This window comes from Sarcophilus harrisii, chromosome 1, assembly GCF_902635505.1.
Source record: "Sarcophilus harrisii chromosome 1, mSarHar1.11, whole genome shotgun sequence".
NCBI classification, from domain to species: Eukaryota; Metazoa; Chordata; class Mammalia; order Dasyuromorphia; family Dasyuridae; genus Sarcophilus; species Sarcophilus harrisii.
Genome location: NC_045426.1, coordinates 306,666,411 through 306,687,026, shown reverse-complemented (window position 1 = coordinate 306,687,026; position 20,616 = coordinate 306,666,411).

Sequence of the window (20,616 nt, the reverse complement as noted above, 5' to 3'; positions counted from 1 at the left end):
ACCAGAACTGAAATCTAGCCCATACACCTGCTAGCAGACTATTCCCTGAATTCTATTGTCAGGATCTGGTGCAAAGCCACTTAGATTCAGCACATCTGCCTGGGTAAAAAACCCTTAGTGTGGCTTCTATTTTTGCTTCTCCTGCCTTGTTCCCTTTGGCAGCTCGGTGGAAATTAAAAGGCTATTTGCAATGACTAATGTTGCTAATTCTGATCAAACAAATGAAAATTCATCCGTTGCCATATTGGAGACCCACTAGGGAAGAGAATTAACACATCATTTGTGGTAATTTCTATGACAGTCTGATGAAAACAAAAAAGACATTAAAATTGGTTTCAATTCAAACCGCTGTTAGTTAAACTGCCTCCCTTAAAATATCCCATCCTGCATTGTACAATAGTGCGCACTGTTCCCAGGATGCTTGCTGCAGGCTTATTAACAGTGACAAGAGATCTCAATAAGTTGGCTGGTGGATTAGCCTTAGAAACTTTGGAGTCTGATTTGAATTCATACTTTCAAGATTTTCCACAGCATTTTTTCAAACTCTAGAAGTTTATTTTTGCTCTGGCTTGTTCCAAAAGTGTGTTTGGGTTAAGTGTGTTACAAAGAAAAAAGTGGGAGAGAAGTCGAGGCCTGAGGTCTGGTCTTTAAGACCAAATTATCTTGGACAAGTCATCTGGGTCTCTTCTATAAAAAGAGGGTAAGAAGAGATGACTTATAAGTCTTAAATTTCATAATTAATATTCATTTTCTATTTTTCTTTACTAGGACCTCCTAGAAAGATACTTGTCAGTTAATAAGATTTCTCTGCTTCCTCTTCTCCTGTCTTGACTTTTCTTATGATTCTCATCTCTCTCCCTTGGTTTTTAAAACAATTTTTTTAGTATTTTCCCAATTTTTCTTCTACTCTTGTTTCTTGGTTGTATTTGTGTCCCGACTTTTCCAGTTTCTTCTTTGTGTAGGGATTCTGAACCTAGGGTCCATCAACTTGCTTGTGGTTCCAGTATTCTGATAAATGTATTTCAATATAACTAATTTTCTTTGTAATTCTATGCATTTTAGCTTTTGCATTTAAAAATATCATTCTGAGAAAAGATCCCTGAGCTTCACCAGACTGCTACCGGGTTTAATGGTAATAAAAATTAATTAGAGCTCCTGACTTTAACATGGATCATTTCAATGACCAATAACAATTCTAGAGGACTCATGATACCAGCCCCACCAGAGACAGATATAATGGATTCAGAGTGCAGATTGAGACCTTTTTTTGGGGGGAGAAGATGGAAGCATGACCAATGTAGAAATTTGTTTTGCTTGGCTATAGGTTTGCAACAGAAGTTTTATTTTCCTTGCTTTCTCATTGGGGATAGAAAGGAAGTGAAGGTGTATATTTGCCACTCCCAAAATTATTATTATTTTTAAAAAGAGCCCTTGTCTTAGTGCTTTACTTTTTTTTGAACTTCTTTTCCTTGTTTCTTGTTTTTACCCTGATTTTTCCAGATGCTTTCATAAGTAATCTTTTCTCTGGAACTAGATTTAGAGCTGGAAGAAGCCCTTAAAGATCTCCAACATTTTCATTTTATACATGAGGAAACTTACTCACAAGGAAGTTATGACTTACCTATGGTCACAAGGCTAATAAGAGCTTGACATGAAATTTGCACTTGGGTTTCCTCACTCCAAATCCAGTACTTTATTTATCATACCAATCTATCTTGGTCTGGAAAGTGTATTTTCTTGTTCTAAGATGCCAATGTCCTCACCTGAAGTCATTAAGTCTGAACTTTTGTCTTTTCTTTCTACCCCCTGCAGTTTGTAAGCAGCAGTATTTTTGCCTGGTCTATGGTATAACTTCATTCAAATGCACTGTCAGCAGCATGCAGGGATGTAGGACAATCACATCCCAATGTGGCACAGGAAAGGGAAGGAGCCTGCTGTCACCTGGCAAGAACACCTGCCAGGAATTCTACTCTGGAGAGGGGTTATAATTACCTGTAGAGTATTCTGTGGATATCCCAACAGCAGGAGGCTGTTAATGATTTGAGACTAACTCCCCCCTCCCCAACTATTATACAGAGGCAGAGTATGGGACAGAACAGTGTATATTTCAGAGAGATTTGGGGAATGTCTTTATTTTGGTGTGCTGATGTGAGCATAGTAGGGCTGGGCTCCTATCTGGATATTCTCTGGGATTTTGTATAGTGTTATTGGACATTACACTGCATCTCATTCTATGTTTCTTTAGAACAGAGGGCTCTGGACATTTTTCTAATTGTGTGACCTATGAGGGCAGTTACAGATGCATCTTGGTTAGTAAAAATACTAGTAATAAAAGGAGCTATTCACCAAAGATCACTCCTAGCTACTAGATGGAGAACTGGATGGCATCTTAGAAGCAGGGGTGTGCTGGAGCCAGCTCTAACCAGCTGGAGAGTCAGTTATTAGGTTTTCAATGTAAGCATTTATACCTCAAAGTGCTACAAATCTGGGTTTGATTTATTGTTTTGTTGATTAAGAGATGGAGAAATGTCAATAATACAGAGTAAACTTAAAAGGAAATCCTATGAACATTTTTCGTTGTCAAAACATTTATCAGTATACTCATGCTTAGATATCACCTAATCCAATCACCTTGTACAGATAAGGAAAATGAAGTCCAGAAAGGGAAACTGATGTCCAAATAAGTAACTGAGATAGGATTTGAACACAAGTCTTTTGACTCTAATGCTCTTTTCTCCTGTATTCTATTGTCCTATAGCAGAAAGGGAAGAGAGTAAACCATTCCTATAGCACCTATAGGATATAGCACCTTGAATGATGATGAAGATTTGGTTTGTGAAACATTCAGATAAAGGTGTTATCATAGTCACAAGGAGCCCTTTATTATTGTAAAAAGGTGCAGGAGCTAATCAAAATGATTTAGTGAAATATTTAAAGATCAGAGGTAAAGAGTAAGAGCAGGATTTAGAGAGTTAGGGAAGACTTAGGAAAGGTCCTCATAGAGAACAAACTTGCATGCTCATTATGTCTAACGTCAGCAGTTGGGACAGCAGGAAATAAGATATGCTAATATAGCATAATGAAGGTGTTTAGTTTTAAAGGTTATTTGTGGGGCAAGAGTATGTCTACTGTGCCTGCTCAGAGGTGGAGGGGTCTTTTACCTGATCTGGTGAGTTGATTAAGCCTTAGTCATGTTGACAAGACAGCTCTAGGAATTTGGCCTCCCTTTGTGTGTGTGTCACAGTTGACAATGATGAAGATTTACATTATTTCTGACCATGGAAATAGGATAGACTTGGTTAGAGTGCACATTATTGCTGACAATGGCTGCACCACATCATTACTATGTGCTTCTATAAATATAGTTAAAGATTTCAGACTTTAAAATGCATTTCGTTTTATACTAAACTAGTGGTAGAGTTAGCATGCCTTTTTTGGGGGTGGAGTGGAGGCTGGTTTCCTACTTTTAATTGGTTTAGCCTAATTTTTAAGGTACCTGTTCTTTCAGGCCTCACTTATTAACACAAGTGGATTCATTATGGAGAATGATTCAAGGGATACTTCTGCGTATGGGAAGGGTTTTGTAGATGGTAAGTAGGTCAGGTAGAACCTGAGAAGGATGGACTTTATAAACAGTTAAGCATCCTTTAATTTGTTGAAGTCCTTTCTTTGCTTCTCTTTTTCAGGGGGATACCTTAAAAGTGTTCTTATTTTGAATTCTTTCTTCATTTTAATGATGCTAATCTAAATGAATTCATTTAACATTCATGCATTTCATATGTAGTTCCCTTGGTGTTCAGGCGTTCCACTTCAGCTAAATTGGCATTACTTAAGGATTAGGTGAGGAGTACTTACATTGAAACAAAATTTAGCAACATTTTTGGAGAAAGCTGATGGGACTGGTATACAGCAGGCGTTGACAAGAAGATAATGAGAATGAGTTTAATGTACACAATTGACTTATGTTTCCCTCTGAGATGTGAAAATGATGCTGATATTAATCAGGATAATTCAATTTACTCTCCACATAAATGTGTGAACCATCAGGTTGCCAGCTTTGGGATCCTGGAAAGAAACTGAGAGGTCTCTTTGGAGTTCAATCCCTTTGGGGAGCCTGGTGAAGGAAAGAAGAACAGAACTGGCTATCCACATGGTAGATTTTTTTTCTCTTCTGGTGAAATACTCTGAAGGGTTCTCAGGGATGAGAATAGGAATCCTAGACATATGTTTCAGAGGAAAGAGAGTTGGATGTGGAGACAGAACACCTGGGTTCAAATGGTCTCTCTTCTTGTACAACTACCTGTGCAACCTTGGACAAGGCATTTCATTGCTTGGGCCATCACATCCTCATCTGTAACATTTGTAAAGGAGTTGGACCAAGTAACCTTTAAAGTCTCTTAACTCTAAATGCATGAGCCTTTGAGCTGTTAGAGCTGGAAGGGATTATCTTTCATTTACTAGAAGAGGATTCTGAGCTTCCTTCCCATAGGCTTTTGGCAAAAGTCATTTAGTTGATGACTTGAAGAAAGTCCTTTGTATGAAGCAAACTATTTCATTTTCTTGGTCTTCATTAAAAAATATATTGTTATTTACAAACATTCTGGGATAACATATGCATATTATATTTGTGCATATAAATATATATGCATAATCTTTGAAAACTTTAAAGTACTATCTAAATGTGAGCTATTGTTGTCCTATGATTTCATCAGTATGGGGATCTCTGTCTCAATATATTAACCAATGTAAATCACCTCTTTGGAACTTATAGTCTTTGAGAGTTGCCTAAAGCACTGAGTGCTTACATGATTTTCTCAGGATCATAGAGCTAGTTAATAGTACAGGTGAAACCTGAACCTGGGTCTGGCTTGGTCATGCTGGTTAACTTTTATTATATGAATATATATGTTCAAGATATATATATATCTTGAACATACAAGGAACACTGCCAAATAGTCCTAATATGTATTTTAATTTCACCTTGTAGTTTTCCCCCCTCCATTTCAGTAGAGTAAAGTGATTCGATGAGTGGGGATGGGATTGGGTTTTGGGCCCCTGACTAAAGGGCACATCCAACCGGAGCCTTATAGTTGTTTGTGCATGTTCCCTCTTTGGGTGAGGGTGAAGGTGTGGGGTTGAGCCAAAAGGAGAAACAACTTGTGAAAAATGAATGTTTTGCTCTTGCATTTAGTAACTAAATATTGTATTAGTACCAAAGTTTTTCCCCTTTTATACTTCCTCACCCAGAGGCCAAGCAGTGTAGGAAATCTCTCTTAAAGATTTACCTGGGCCAAGATCTAATCAGATGGTAAAAGAAATTTTAAGTTTAAGTTAATAGATATATTCCTGCTTATTGTGTTTACTCAGACAGGTCTGGGAAAATGTTGATTTGTCCTACTGTCAAGAAAGGTCACATGAAAATTGATCTATTTGACCAAGATTTAGGTGATCTAACTCATATACCTGAAGCCCTTCATTTTAATAAGTCCACATCTCAGTGTATTAACCAATCAGAGTTGATTGGCATCCCTCAGGAAAACCTACTCTTCTGAAGGGCATATTAATGGTGAGCCCATTGCCATGATGGGTTGGCCCAAGAGAGACTGGCAAATGGCCATGCTTTTATTAATAATATGCTGATATTATTATATCTGATATAATATCTGAAATATCAGCTATTATTATTGAAATGATTAAATCATCCAGAAACAATGTCTCTCAGAATTTTTTCATCACCACACTTGTATTTTAGTTTTCATTTTTCTCTCTTTTTAGCTTATGTCTAACACACGTGGCCAAACAGCAATCATGAAAGATAAACCTTCCAAATTGGTAGATACTTGGAAGTTTGGATATACTTATGTTCTTCATTTGACATTGTCTATTATAATTCTTCTCAGAGGACAAAGATGACTGTGAGAAGAAGTATAAACCCAAGACATGACTTAAAATTATCAGAAGAATTGGAAAGTACATTTTGGACCTTGAAGAGTTTAGATGAAGGTAAAAACCTATTCTATAATCTCCCAGGGAGTTTCATATATATTTTAAAAAAGTATTTATTTTTAATACACATTGTTTTATGAATCATGTTGTGAGAGAAAAATCAGAGCAAAAGGAAAAAACCATGGGAGAGGGAAAAAAAAATCAACCACAGCATGTGTTGATTTACATTCATTCTCCATAGTTATTTTTCTGAATGCAGATGGCAATTTTTGTCCAAAACCTACTGGGATTACTTTGGATCAGTGAATCACAGAGAAGAACCAAGTTTTTCGTAGTTGATCATTACCCATTCTTGTTGTTATTATGTACAATGTATTCCTGGCTCTGCTTGTTTTGCTCAGCATCAGTTCATGTAAATCCAGGCTTTTCTGAAATCATTCTGCTCATTTCTTATAGAACAATAACATCTCATAACAGTCATATACCACAAGTTATTTAGCCATTCCCCAACTGATGGGCAGCTACTCATTTTCCAGTTCTTTGCTATCACAAAAAGAGCTGCTACCTTTTTGCATATCTGAGTCTCTTTCCCTCCTTTATGATTTCTTTGAGATACAGACCCAGTAATGGCACTGCTGGGTCAAAGGGTATGCACAATTTGATAGCCCTTTTAAGCAGAGTTCCAGATTGCTCTCCAGAATGGTTGGATCATTTCACAACAGGGAATTTCATATTTTAATTTTTTATCACTGTGGCTTTATGCGTCTTTTGTGTTTTAAGCATTTCTTTCATATGGAAGAAATAAATAGTTATCCTGTGCCTGACTTACTATCTATACTAAGTTCTTTTCTAGTTAAGAACTAATCCTATGGACACTGATACATTGTTGGTAGGAATGGACCCAACCATTCTGGAGAGCAATTTGGAACTCAAAAAGTTAGCAAACTGCATACCCTTTGATCCAGCAGTGTTTCTACTGGGCTTATGTCCCAAAAAGATCTTAAAGAAGGGAAAGGGACCCATATGTGCAAGAATGTTTGTGGCAGCCCTATTTGTAGTGGCCAAAACTGGAAACTGAGTGGATGCCCATCAATTGGAGAATGGCTGAATAAATTGTGGTATATGAATGTTATGGAATATTATTGTTCTGTAAGAAATGACCAGCAGGATGATTTCAGAAAGGCCTGAAGAGACTTACATGAACTGATGCAAAGTGAAATAAGCAGAACCTCACTAGAAGATCATTACACACAGCAATAATAAGATTATACAATGATTAACTATGATGGATGTGGCTCTCTTCAACAATGACATGATTCAAACCAGTTCCAATTGTTCAGTGATGAAGAAAGCCATGTACACCCAAAGAGAGGACCGTGGGAACTGAGTATGGAACACAACCTAGTATTTTCATGCTTTCTGTTGATGTTTGCTTGCATTTTGTTTTCCTTCTCAGATTTTTTTTCTTTCCAGTTCCAATTTTTCTTGTGCAGCAAGATAACTGTATAAATATGTATATATATATATATTGGATTTAATATATACTTTAACATATTTAACATGTATTGGACTATCTGCCATCTAGGGGAAGGGATGGGGGGAAAGAAGGAAAAATTTGGAACAGAAAGTTTTGCAGGAGTCAATGTTGAAAAATTACCCATGCATATGTTTTGTAAATAAAAAGTTTTAATTAAAAAATAAGAACTAACCCTTTGCTTTAAGTGATCGTGAACTGAAATTCAATGAGTCAGAAACAAGACAATGGCCATTTTCTTTAGAGGCCAGGTTCTTCCTGGACTGAACCCAGTTCAGTCCAGGTGAATCCAGAATTGGAGTAGGAGGGAACTTTAGAAAGGGGAAGGTACCATGTTCCTCTGAACTATCAGGTCCTTGTTGACAATGAAGTGAAATGACTAATAACAATTTTCCAATAGTCATATCTCCTATAAAATTTAACTGATTTCTCTTTGACTATGTATGTACAGGGGTTTTCATTCCCCCCTTTCAAGGTTGGGGACATAGAAAGACACTTTTCAAGAATTTTTAAAAAAGCAAAACAAAATTAGATTTTCAAAAAGTTAAGAGATTTCAGCGATATCTGTTCTGTAAATTGACCTTTGAATCACAGAGTCTTAGCTTTGGAAGATATCTCAGTGGTCTTCTAGGTCAGTTCTATGCAGTCCAATTTCTCCTGAAAGGCTTCCAGGAAGCAGAAACCTATCATCTCATGAAGCAGCCCACTTGATTTTTAGACAGCTCTAATTGTTAGGGAACTTGTCCTTAATTGTGCCTAAATTCACATCATTAAAATTTCCATTTATTTTTCCTGGTTTTTCCCTCTGAAGCAGGGAATAGCAATTCCATTACATCTTTTACATGACTATTCTACATGTACTTAAGAGAGATGATAGCATCAAATGAAGTCTTATTTTTATTTTTGCAATTATTGTCAAATATTTTGAGAACTAGAGATTTCTTTAAGCCTTATGTGGTAAATCACTTAATCAGCATATTCAATTAAGCAGAATATACTACTCCTGAACCATTCTGGATAAACACAATTATACTATAAATTAATTTCAAAAATCTACTTTCCTTGTGCTTTTCAGTCTACTTCAAATTCTAAAGTTTTTTTTTCAATTATTTCCATTTTACAGATGAGTTTATTAAGGAAAAAAGCAGATAAAGTTAATTCAGCTCATTTCTTTGAAAAATACTGGGTACTCTGGGGAGAACAAAGAAGACATGATTCTTGCTTTTAAGGAGCCAACAGAAGAAAGGAGACCTGTACCTAAACAGTATAAGATAGAATATGATCTGTATTATAGGAAAGGCTCATGTGAAGTATTATGGATGAATAGAGACAGAAATAACATGTCTTCCTAGATAAAAAGTTTCATGGAAGAATTGATAATTGAAACTGTTTTGAAATATGAGACGAATTTTGACTGGCAGAAGTGGAAAAGAAGGTATTGTGTGAGGAAAGATTGGAGATGGGGGAAACACATAATGCTTTGTAGAAGTGTCAGCAGTCCAGTTTTGCCAGAGAGTACTCTTTGTGAAAGGGAGTATTTAAAGATAAGATTGCAAAAGAAAATTGAGGTCAGATTATGGAGGATGCATCTGAAATGATTCAGATTTTATTCTATAGGCCACACAAAGCCAATGGGAAGTGGGATGATCTGGGGCCTTAGGCTACTTACTCAATCTCTCTTTATCTCAGTTTCCTCATCTCTAAAAAGTGGAGGTTGAATGAATGTAGTTTAACAAGTCTAAATCTATCATCCTATGATCAGGGATATAGTTTAGGAAGGTTTTTTTTTTTTTTTTTGACATCAGTGTGCAGAATGTCTTGTTCATTTTTGAAGGGGTGGAAGGACTGGAGGCTTAGAAACTTTTCAGAAGTTACAGAGATTTAAAAAAGCCTCAAACTATATGGCTTAGACCTCTTAATTTCCCCTTTAACCTTTAACCTGAAATACATTTATTCCAAATACTTCAGCTGTTTGTCTTAGGGAGAGGGATGAGTCTTAGGAAAAAGAGTGGAAGCAGAGAAGGAGATAAAGGAAACACATACATTTTAAACAATGGGGGGAGCCTTAGCTCTTAGAAATGCCTGTGCAGTGTGATCCGGAAATCTCATTTCCTAGCTTTTCCAAGCATAAACCTTTTCAGATTTTAGGAGTGACTTGAGACACCTTAAATGGTATAAAGACTCGACCAAAAACAGCTTTCTTTTAGGAGAAAGCAATATATATGGGAAGTTATCCTACCAGACAGAGGGAATGGAAAATGGATGGGGTGATACAAAGCAGGACTGATTATTTTGTTATATTGTGTTGTAAGTTTTAGGCAGCTCTAGCACCATGGTGGTGTTAAGCTTCTGAAAACAGTAATTCAAACACTGAGGGATCCCTTTCCCCCATCCACCTCCCTTATGTGTGAAACTGCCTTTAGGATTCCTTAATGACTCCAGAGATATTCTATTATGAGGCAAATTCATGCAGGGATATGGAGGTACTTACAGCATGTCTTTCATGCCCTCTGGTTGCATGGGCACTCTTAGAAATATTTTCCATTCCCTCAATCGCTCTTAGAGAAAAAATTCTATCTGGGAGTATTTCTTTGGCACCTGTGCTAGGGCTTTCCGTTTTTTTTTATATTTATATTGTTATTGTTTCATTTATATATTTATATTTATATTGTTGTTTGTCCTGTGTTCTTGAAGAGGACCAGGACATCAGAGAGGTGGATTCCATGACATGCAAGTAAATTGGATTTAAGTAAGAGAGGGCTGGGTAAGATCACCTGCCTCACTTTCCTCTCCAGAACCATCCTCTCCAGACCAAAGGCCTTGATCTTTTTAAGCTAAAGTCTTCAACTGGTTTGACTGAGGCTGCACCTATTCAGTGGTTAAAGAATCTCCTCTTTCACTCAGTCCAAAAATATCTAAATAAATGAATGAATGAATCTTGGAGGGGAAGACCCTCCAAGTGATATAGTGGATAGATTACTAGGCCTGGAATTAAGAAAACTTGAGTTCAAATCCACCCTCAGATACCTGTTAGCTGTGTGACCATGGGAAAGTACCTTATCCCTACTGCTTTAGTTTCCCCATTTGTAAAATGAGCTGGAGAAGAAAATGGCAAACCATCCCTGTATCTTTGCCAGGAAGACCATAAATAGAGTCACAAAGAGTCAGAAATGACTGAATAACATCATGTACTATTTTATGATATGCAACCTCCTTTATGTATATTATTTAATTTTATCCTCACAAAAACCCAATAAGACAAGTTCTTTTATAACTCCCATTTTATAGATGAGTAAATGGAGACTGAAAATTGTTAGGTGACTTGCCCAGGATTTGATGGGTCAGCAAGTAATCTTCTTTGGTTCATGAACAGAAAAAGTTTTCCCTCCCTATCTTTCCTTTCTCTAGCTCTAGGCATTCAAAACTCATCTTAGTTTTCTTTTTCCTTAAAAGAGGGACAGCTTTATGCAATCCACTCATTCAATTTTCCTTTCTCTTTGGGTTTTGAAAAGTAGTGTGTGTAATGTCGTGTGATGTAATAGAACTGGATTTGAATTCAAAAGACTTGAATTTTCATCTTGGATCTGCTACCTGTGTGAACTTGTCCAAGTCATATAACCACCTTGGATTGCAGTTTTGTCCTTCCTGTAGAAAGATTGGACTAGATTACTCCCAGGAAGGAGCATACTGGAGCCAACTTGAACAAACTGGAGAGAGTCGATTATTAAATTTTTAACGAGCATTAATACCTCATAAAACGACAGACATTATAATTTAGGGCTTTATTTATTATTTTATTGATTGTCTAGATTTAAAAAATGATAGAGAAAATGGAAGTAGTACAGATTAAACCTAAAAGTGTATCAGTTTTTGTTCTTGTTGTTGGAGAGAGCTGGTTTTTAAATATTCACTAGCACACACAGGGCCCCTTCTAGCTCTAAATCAATTATCCTAAGAACTTTTCCTATTCTCTCAAGTAAAAAACAAGAACAAAACAAAATAAAATTTTGGCAGAAGAACAGTTACATTAAAAAGAGGATAAAATAAAATGTAAGTGCATCTAGATGGTGCAGTAAATAGAGTGCTGAGCTTGGAGTCAGGAGGATCATGTTCCTGAGTTCAAATCAGACCTCAGATACTGACTAGCTGTTGATCCTGGGCAAGTCACTGAACTCTGTTTGCCTCAGTCTCCTTATTTGTAAAATGAGCTGGAGAAGGAAATGGCAAGCTACTGTAGTATTTTTGCTAAGAAAACCTCAAATAAGGTCAGAAAGAGTCAGACATGACTGAAGCAAATAATAAAATAAATTGTAAGCTTTTGAATGAGCAACCATTAATCTCAAATATATGTGCAAATGTTAAGAGCCACTGTCTTTAGGATGAGGGCTCCTGTGGATAGATGTAAGATGTAGATGTAGAGGTTAACTAGTCTGACCTCTTTTCATTTCATAGATGAGGAAACTGAGACCCAAGGAGAAAAAGTGCCTTACTCATAGTGAGCTGTATCTGGCCACTGGACCCAGCTCATCTTGGAGGGGAAAGTGAGGCAGGTGATGTTGCCCAGCCCTCTCTTGATTAAATCCAATTCACTTGTATGTCATGAAGTCACCTCCCTGATATCATGGACCTCTTGGAGAATGAAGGACAAATAAAAACAACAAGAACAGGGAGTTAGCAGTAGAAACACGTTCTGTAATCTGGTTCTTCAACTTCAGAGGTCATTATGCTTTTGATATTACCATATTGGCTCATCATGGACAAATCTCTTATCCCCTTGGGAATTGTTTTCTCATCTCTAAAGTGGGGATAATAACACTTGTACTAACTACCATATAGCATTTGTTTCAGAGAAGAAAGTGTTCTTCAGGTCTTAAACTGTTATAAAATATTGTATTGTGCTTCACTTTGGCATAAGCAGGACCAGGGTACATGCAGTGATGTGCTAGCAAATATTTAACAATCAATTCTTCAAAGTGGGGGTGGGATGGGGGGCAGAGAAGGATGACTTTTAAATTCAATCCATGTCATTAACATTTTCTCCATCACTTTCATAAGTCTATTCAATCAAAAATAACAACAAAAATAAAACAAACCCTGATTTATAATATTTTCTGACTTCTTAGATGTGAATACTCATGCTGAAAATTTAACCACTGGCTCTCCAAAGTACTTTTTTGTGGTTTAGTCCTGTCTGACTTTGTGTGACCCCATTTGGGGTTTTCTTGATAAAGCTACTGGTGTGGTTTGCTATTTCCTTCTCTAGGTCATTTTACAGATGAAGAAACTATGACAGAGTTGAATGACTTATCCAAGGTCATACAGCTAGTAAATGGCTGAGGCTGTATTTAAACTTGTGAAGATGAATCTTTCTTATTCTAATCTTATTATCCTAATCACTGTACCACCTTACTGTCCATTTGGCACATAACAAGTGCTTAATTAATATCTGTTTCACTGATTGGTACTATCTGTCTGAACCTATAACAACTGATACTTGCCTCATTGGTGGGCTCTCTAATGTCCTTCAAGCTGGCAGCTGAGTACTTCATAATCTCTCAGTGGTTAGTGCATATTCAGGTGCCATACTGATGTCACTTTGTGAAGATCTCTGCAATGTTTCTCAAGAATCCTTCCCTGTCAACTTCTCCCTAAAGCTTGATGTCTTGTTTTTCATTTGTTAGGCCATTGAAAAAACTCTTGTCAACTGTTTTTACATTAAATGTTCTATGATTTCACCTCTATATCCAGTATTGTGAGAGAGTTGGAAAATACAGAAGGAAAAAAATTGAGCAAAAGGAGGTTTTATCTCTATAAATGCAGATTTTTATTATCAGTGGCAGTCAGGTCTACAACCCAAATTTCTGATTCTCAATGGAGGACTCATTAAATCACTAGTAAAAAACAAAGTTTAGGAGTAGACATGAAACTTTCAATGTGTCCATTTCTTTTTCTCCCTTTATTGATTTCCTGTACCACTTTATTCTCTTTTCCCTCTTAAAAAGATCAATATTCCATTGGATAATGCCAACTTGCCCATTTGCTTAACAGGATGCTTTGGTGTTCTCATTTGTGGCCTGGGATGGAAGAAGAAATTAGAGCTTTTGCTTTTGTGAGGAGGGAGGATAGCAGGGGCCACTGGCTGAGGGTGAGTATCAAGAGATGATGTTTTCATTACTCTTCCTTCTGACTAAGAACCTTTGTTAGACAACAGTGAATGAACTAAAGATCAAGAACTAAAAGTGCTGGTATCGGGCCTAGGACCAATGGAAGCTTGGATTAGGGGCTTGAAGAGACCCTTAGTAATTTTCTGAACCCTCCAACATGAATTTTCAACTAAACTGTCAGAGCTTTTTTGTTTGTTTAATGCTCTGTGGATCTGTCTTCACTGATACAAATCTATATCTGAGTGCTCTCCAATTCGAGCTAGAGTGAAATCTCAGTTTTTCTTTGGTGAGATTCCTTGGTGGATAGAATGTTCAGAATGATAGAAATTGATTGTGGAGTAGGAAGCTGGTGTTCAATTCAACTTAATAAGTGTATATTAAGTATCTACCATGCTCACAACAGGGTAGCAAGATGGCACAGTGGATAGAGTGCCAGGCTTGAAGGCCCCCGAGTTCAAATATGACCTGAGAACAGACATGTATTACTAACTACATAACTCTGGGCAAGTTATTTCATTCTTTTTGCCTCACTTTCCTCATTTGTAAAATGAACTGGAGAAGGAAATGGCAAACCACTTCAGTATCTTTGCCAAGAAATCGAATGGGGTCATGAAGAGTCAGACACAAATGACGGAACAACAAAAGTATAAAAGACACTGTGCTAAGCCCTAGAGATATAAAGATTAAAAAAAAAATAATATCTGCCTTCAAGGAATTTACATTCTTCTGGGAGAATGAAACATATTCACATAGAAGTAAGAAGGAAATAAAGTAAATAAAAAGCAATTTTATTGGGGCAGGGATGCACAACTAAGGGGTGGGGAAAAGGGGAAGTGATCTATCTATCTATCTATTTTGGTGAGGCAATTGGGATTAAGTGACTTGCCCAGGATCACTTAGCTAGGAAGTATTAAGTGTCTGAGGTCAAATTTGAACTCAGGTCCTCCTGAGGGCTGTTGCTCTATCCATTGCACTGTCTAGCTGTCCCAAAAAGCATTTATTTTTTAAAATTATTTTTTCCTTGTTTCATATTTTAGTTCCCTCCAGTTTCATGTAAAATAATTTTTAACATTTGTTTTTAAAATTCTGTGTTCCAGATTCTCTCTCTTCTTTCCTCCCCCACTCCTCATGAGAAGGCATATGTGAAGTTTCATGCAAAACATTTCCATAAAAGTCATGTTGCAAAAGAAAATAATAGATCTTCTCCCAAAAAAATAAATACTCAAGAAAAATAGTTTTTAAAAGTATGCTTCAATCTACATTCAGACATAAATAATTCTTTCTTTGGGGATAGATAGCATTTTTCAGTGTAAGTCTTTCAAAGTAGTAACAAATATTTATTAAATACTAATTATGATGAGGTGTGAGAATTGAGGGTAAGAGATCCCCTAATAGCAATGGGATCCCCTTGGCTGGTGGCAGGTTTTAGGAAAGAATTTGCAAACCCCAATAAATACAAGCACGAGGTTTGTGGCAAAGAATGGGTTTATTTACACTAAGAAAACAGTAGCTAAGAAGACAGTTTTCTTAGCAGGCAAACTCCTGATTAGGAATTTAGCAAAGATGGGTTTACACTGAGAAGAAAATATCTTCATCAGTGGGCTAAGTCCAGAAGGGCATTTAGTAAAGCTTCAGGGTTGGGGGGCCAATCTCCGATGAATCTGAGAGACTGATTTTCAATTCAATTCAATTCAAAATTGAATGAGATTATTTATTTTGGGAGTTGTTTGGGAAGGGTATGCCCCTCCCAGAGGCCAGGAGGGTTTGAGAGTCAGGAGCACCCTTCCCCCCCAAAGGAGACAGTTTATATTAGCCCCCCAAAAAAGATTAAAGGGGACACAATTTACATCAATTATGTGCCATGCCCTTGATAAATTCTGGGAATCTATATGGAAGCAAAAAGAGACCATCCTCGCTTTTGAAGAATTTATATTCTATGGGAAAAGAAAACAAAAAAGGAAGCTGAGGAGTTTTATATATGAAGTGTAGCAGAGAAAGTTTGGAAAGTTAGAAGCAGAGCCTGGTGAGGAATGAAGACTTGGCTATTCTGGAAACTGTTATTTTAAATATAAATTCTAGGAAGAACCAATCAATCAGAGGAAGGGACCACAAAAGTTAGCATTTACTTCCAGTGTGAAAAGTCCAGGAGTGGAGTGAACCTCCAAAGTGAGGGGACTTCTGGGACCTGCTAGAGCAAGTCCAAATGGTTAGCAGAGGAGCCAAATATACCACATCTGAGCAGAGAGACTCCTTGGAGTGCCTCAATATACATGATTTTGCATGGAATGGCAACAGAGTATGGTTGCAGAGTCTTGGAATATTTTTCAGTGTAGGAAGAGAGGGAGATGAAGGAAGAAGAAAAGAGCTTTTCTTCCTAATCCCACGGCAAAGAAGTGGGCTATGGACAGAAGTGCTTAATTGGAAAGGAGGCATTCTATCTTGTCTCTCTTCTTCCTATTTGCTTCTATGCTGCATTCAATACAATTGAATATGTAAATATTAAATGACTAGTATGTATCTGGCAGGGTGCTAGAGTATGGAGATATAAGAACAAAAATGAAATAGGCTTTCATTTTTAAGGAGCTTGTATTCTTACTGGAGGTTGGAGTACAAATGCATGCAGAAAAATAAACACAAAATAAAATGATCTTGGGAGGCAAGAAGGCACTCACAGCTGAATTAAGAAAGGCCTTTAGTAGTGGGTGGCCAAATCAAATCAAAACAGCAAGCATTTATTTAGTGACTACTATTTGCCAAGCATTATGCTAAATTCAATTCAGAACTTAGTTCTTAGAATTCAGAAGAGAGTTCTGAATTGAATCTTGAAAGGAGGAGGGGATTGTACCATGTGTAGAGTTGATTCTGAGATAATTTCCCCTTTTGTTGATTTATTTCTAATAGTGATTTGTTTGGACATCTTTATCCTCATGTTCAGACACAACTACTCTGGGTTTCAGTGGCTCCATAGAGCTTCTTCTTACCCCCGAGGAAAAACTAGAAAGTGCAGTCTGAGCAGTAAGTAATTCATTTGCCACAGGGTTTGTCAAGTGAATTTTAAACAATTCTGTGTGAAAGTGGTCACTGGAGGCTCTTAGCTCAGGGCGACGACACACCATTGCAGCTGAAACATTCTGTTAAAGAATTTAGGTTTCAATGGACAGTTGACCTCTATAAACAAAGAACTGTGTATTGGGAAGCATGGATGTTTGGCTGGGAGGAAGGGCAGGGAGCATATGGGTCACTTTTCTTTTCTGAAAAAACATAAGAGGGATAAAGATTCCATTGGGATTTCATTGACATAGGAACTTCCTGATGCAGAAAGTCCCTCTACCAATGCAGGGTGACACCTTTTAATTTTAGAGAGTTACTTAAGAACTTTAGAATAGTTACATGGCTTGAACAGGGTTATATACCCAAATCTCTAACCGAAAGGCCAGCTCTCTATGAATTACTTGAATATGTCACTGACTTAAGAGTTTTGTCAAGTTGTGCTACCCCCACCTTCCCACCCCACCAAATTACTAAAAGGCTTATTGCTTTGATACCTTATAGCAGTGGTTCTCAAACTTTTGTTCTCAGTATCTTTATACTATTAAAAATTATTGAGGGTCTGTCCAAAAGTTTTTGTTTATGTGAATTAAATTTCTGTATATTTATCATATTAGAAATAAAAACAAATTTTAAATTTATAGATCTTCTGAAAGGGTTTCAGAGACTCCCAGGATTTTCTGGGATTTGAGAACTATTGCCTTATAGGCTTAAAGTTCTAGAGCTAGAAAAAAAAATTGTCAAATCCAAAACCTTTATTTTACAAATGAAGAGACTGAAGCTTGAGAGTGTAACCAGGGATTCAATTAAAGTCACACAGATAGTAAGCTTCAGAGGTAGTAGTTGAACCCAGGTCTCCCAACTTTAGAGACAGTGTTCTTTACAGTGATCTTCAGTTTCCTTTGAGTGTGTGCTCTGTCCAACAAAGCAGATCACAGCCTCTTAAGAGTCTATCTATAGCTTGTGATATATGATTATGATGAGATATTATTGTGCTATATGAAATACCAAGTAGGATGATTTCAGAAAAAACTGGAAAAAACTTATTGATGTGTTGTAAAGTTAAGTAAAAAGAACCAGGAAAACATTGTACTCAGTAAGAGCAATATTGTATGATGAACTATGAATGACTTAGCTATTCTCAGCAATACAATGATCCAAGACAATCCTAAAGGACATACTATCTGAAAGAGCATAAATATAAACAAAGCATACTATCTACTTCTGGAAAAATTGATATTGTTTGAATGCAGACTGAAGCATGTCATTTTTGACTTTCTCTCATTTTTGTTTGAGTCTTCTTGTATGAAATGAGTAATATGGAAATATTTTAAATGACTGCACATGCATAACCTATATTCTGACTGCTTATTCTCTCAGGGAGGGGAGGAAGAGAGGAAGAGATAGAATTTGGAACTCAAAATGCAAAAAGAAAAATTTAAAATTCTTTTAACATGTATTTGGGGGAAAATAAAATACATTTAATTTTTTTTTTAATTAAAAAGTCTCCACAGCTTAAAAATCCATCACCTTTTAGCTAGTTTTTGGGTCGGTGCTCAGTATTTTGTTAGGCTGATTAGTCCTTGGAAAAATAGACAGTGTATAACTGAAGGTTTTCCAGCTTGCTTATAATCTGCCAAAGTTTTTGCTCCAGTGTCATGCCTTTTGGGTCACCTTTATGCCCGTGGTGAGGCATCAAAGGAGGACTTTAGGGAACACCAAAGGTTTCAGAGTGATATATTTAAGCATTTTCTTTAAATGTTTGCCAAAGGAATTTGAGGGCGAGAGGAATTTAAAGCTGGAGTTTAAAGCTAGTACCATTTGCTGACCCATCAGAAATGTTGACAAAACTGCTCCGAATTAGAAAAAAAAATGGAAAAGAAATCCATGTTACCCAGAAAAAGTGGCACTGTAGTATTAAAAAAGACAACTGCTTCAGGAAACCTGAATTCTATTCTTTTTTTTTTTTTCAGTTCTGTCACTAACTGTTTGAGAGGTACTTTGTTTCTTCACATATCAAATGCTGATGATAATTTTCATCTGGCTTATTTCAAAAGGTTATTGAGTGGATTAAATGAGAGTGACTGAGAAGTAGTATGGTATAATGGATGTAGAATCAGGAAGAATGTAATTTAAGTCCTGCTTCTGAGACTTATGTAGCTATATGACATCAGAAACTTCTCAGTGCTCCTTTCACTTTTTCCATCATGGAATCAAAATGGAATAACATTGGCTTTGAATCAATAGAACTGGCTTAAAATTCTTTTGCTGTTCACTTTACTTTCCTGGACTTCAGTTTCCTTTTATGTAAATTGAAAGAGTTGAACTGGATGAACTTTAAGGTTTCTTCTAAGCTCTGGGTGTAGGATCATAAATTCTGCCTCTAACATATACCAAGTGACCTTGGACAGAGTACCATTTCGGTGTATCTCTTTACCACATCCCAGGAAACTCTCTAAAGCTACAATATAGAACAGATAGAATAGAATTTTTCTTATTGGTTCCCTACACCAATAAAATTCTAAATCAGGTTCAAAAGTAAGTAGTGTGGGGGGGGGGGGAGGAGGGAGGCTTCAGTGGATGGAGAAAATGAATAAGGTAACACTTTTAAGAATGTGGTGTTAAATTAAAAGGCATTGTAGAAATGTAAAATGAATAAATTGTTATCCATAGAAGAGGTAAGCCACTGGGGAAGGTATTCCTTAATCAAGAAACAACTTATTTGTGTTTTTTTTTTTTTTTTTCTCATGAATGGCTGCTATTCTTTCCCACTCCCTATCTACTTAGGAGTAGTGTGTTGTTGGACATTCTTTGTCTGTAAAGCTTTTCCCTACCTCTTTAGGGTGGCTTCACTTCTAGCTTCTAGAGGAGGAGAAGGATGGTTAGAGTGGAGAATGGCCTGGAAATCATATTATCAAGAATAGGTCAAGGAACTAGGGAAATGATTTTTCTAGCTGTTCACATATTTGAAGAGCTGTCAGTGGATCCAAAGAACAGTAGTTATGTTTAATGTTAACTTGGAGAAAGAGAGCACTATGGGAACATTCTAGGGATTTTTTTAAGGGTATGCTTTTTGATATTTATATTAATAGTTGTAGGCATAGAAAATCTACAAAATTTCAGGTAGCTAGCATGTTGGATAATGGAGTAAGGATTCAAAAAAAATTTTGACAGAGTAAAATGATGGTCCAGATTTAATGAGATGAAATGTGACAGGGATAAATGTAAAGTTGTACAGTTAGACTAAAATAATAATGATAATAATTAGCTATTACATAGTACTTCATGTGTTTTGTCTTAATTGAGCCTCACAACAACCTTATGAAAAAGTGCTATTATTATTCCCATTTTACAAATAAATAAACTGAGAGAAGGAAAATCACATAATGTATAAATATTTGAGGTAGGATTCAAACTCACATCTTCCAGTTCCAAATCTAATATTTTTCCTATTGTGCTGCTTATCAGCACTTACATCTTAGGCTGCTCTAAAAAAGACAATGACCTAAAAGAAGATATTCTGCCTTGGTTAGATCATATGTGGAATATGGTCAAATCCTGAGTAGTTAGAACAATGAACCTCCCAAAGTGGTAATATATATTCATTTTGAGATTGTTTGAAGTTACACAATGGTAATTAGTTCCATGTAATGGAAATATGCAGCATAAATTTAAATAATGCAGTCACTTTAGAAAGATGCCTTATTTTCTCTGTGTTCAGTTCTGGACTGCACATTTCAGGTAGGGTATTAATAAAGTAAACCTTCAATGGTTTAGTTTAATGACTAACTCTCTACCAGAGTAGGAAAGTGAGTAGAGACCATATCATGTGAAGATAGTTAAAGAAAATGGTGATTTTTAAGCTTTAAGAAGAGATATCTATGGAAGAGAGAAGAGTAGAGATAAAAATTAATAGACATTTTC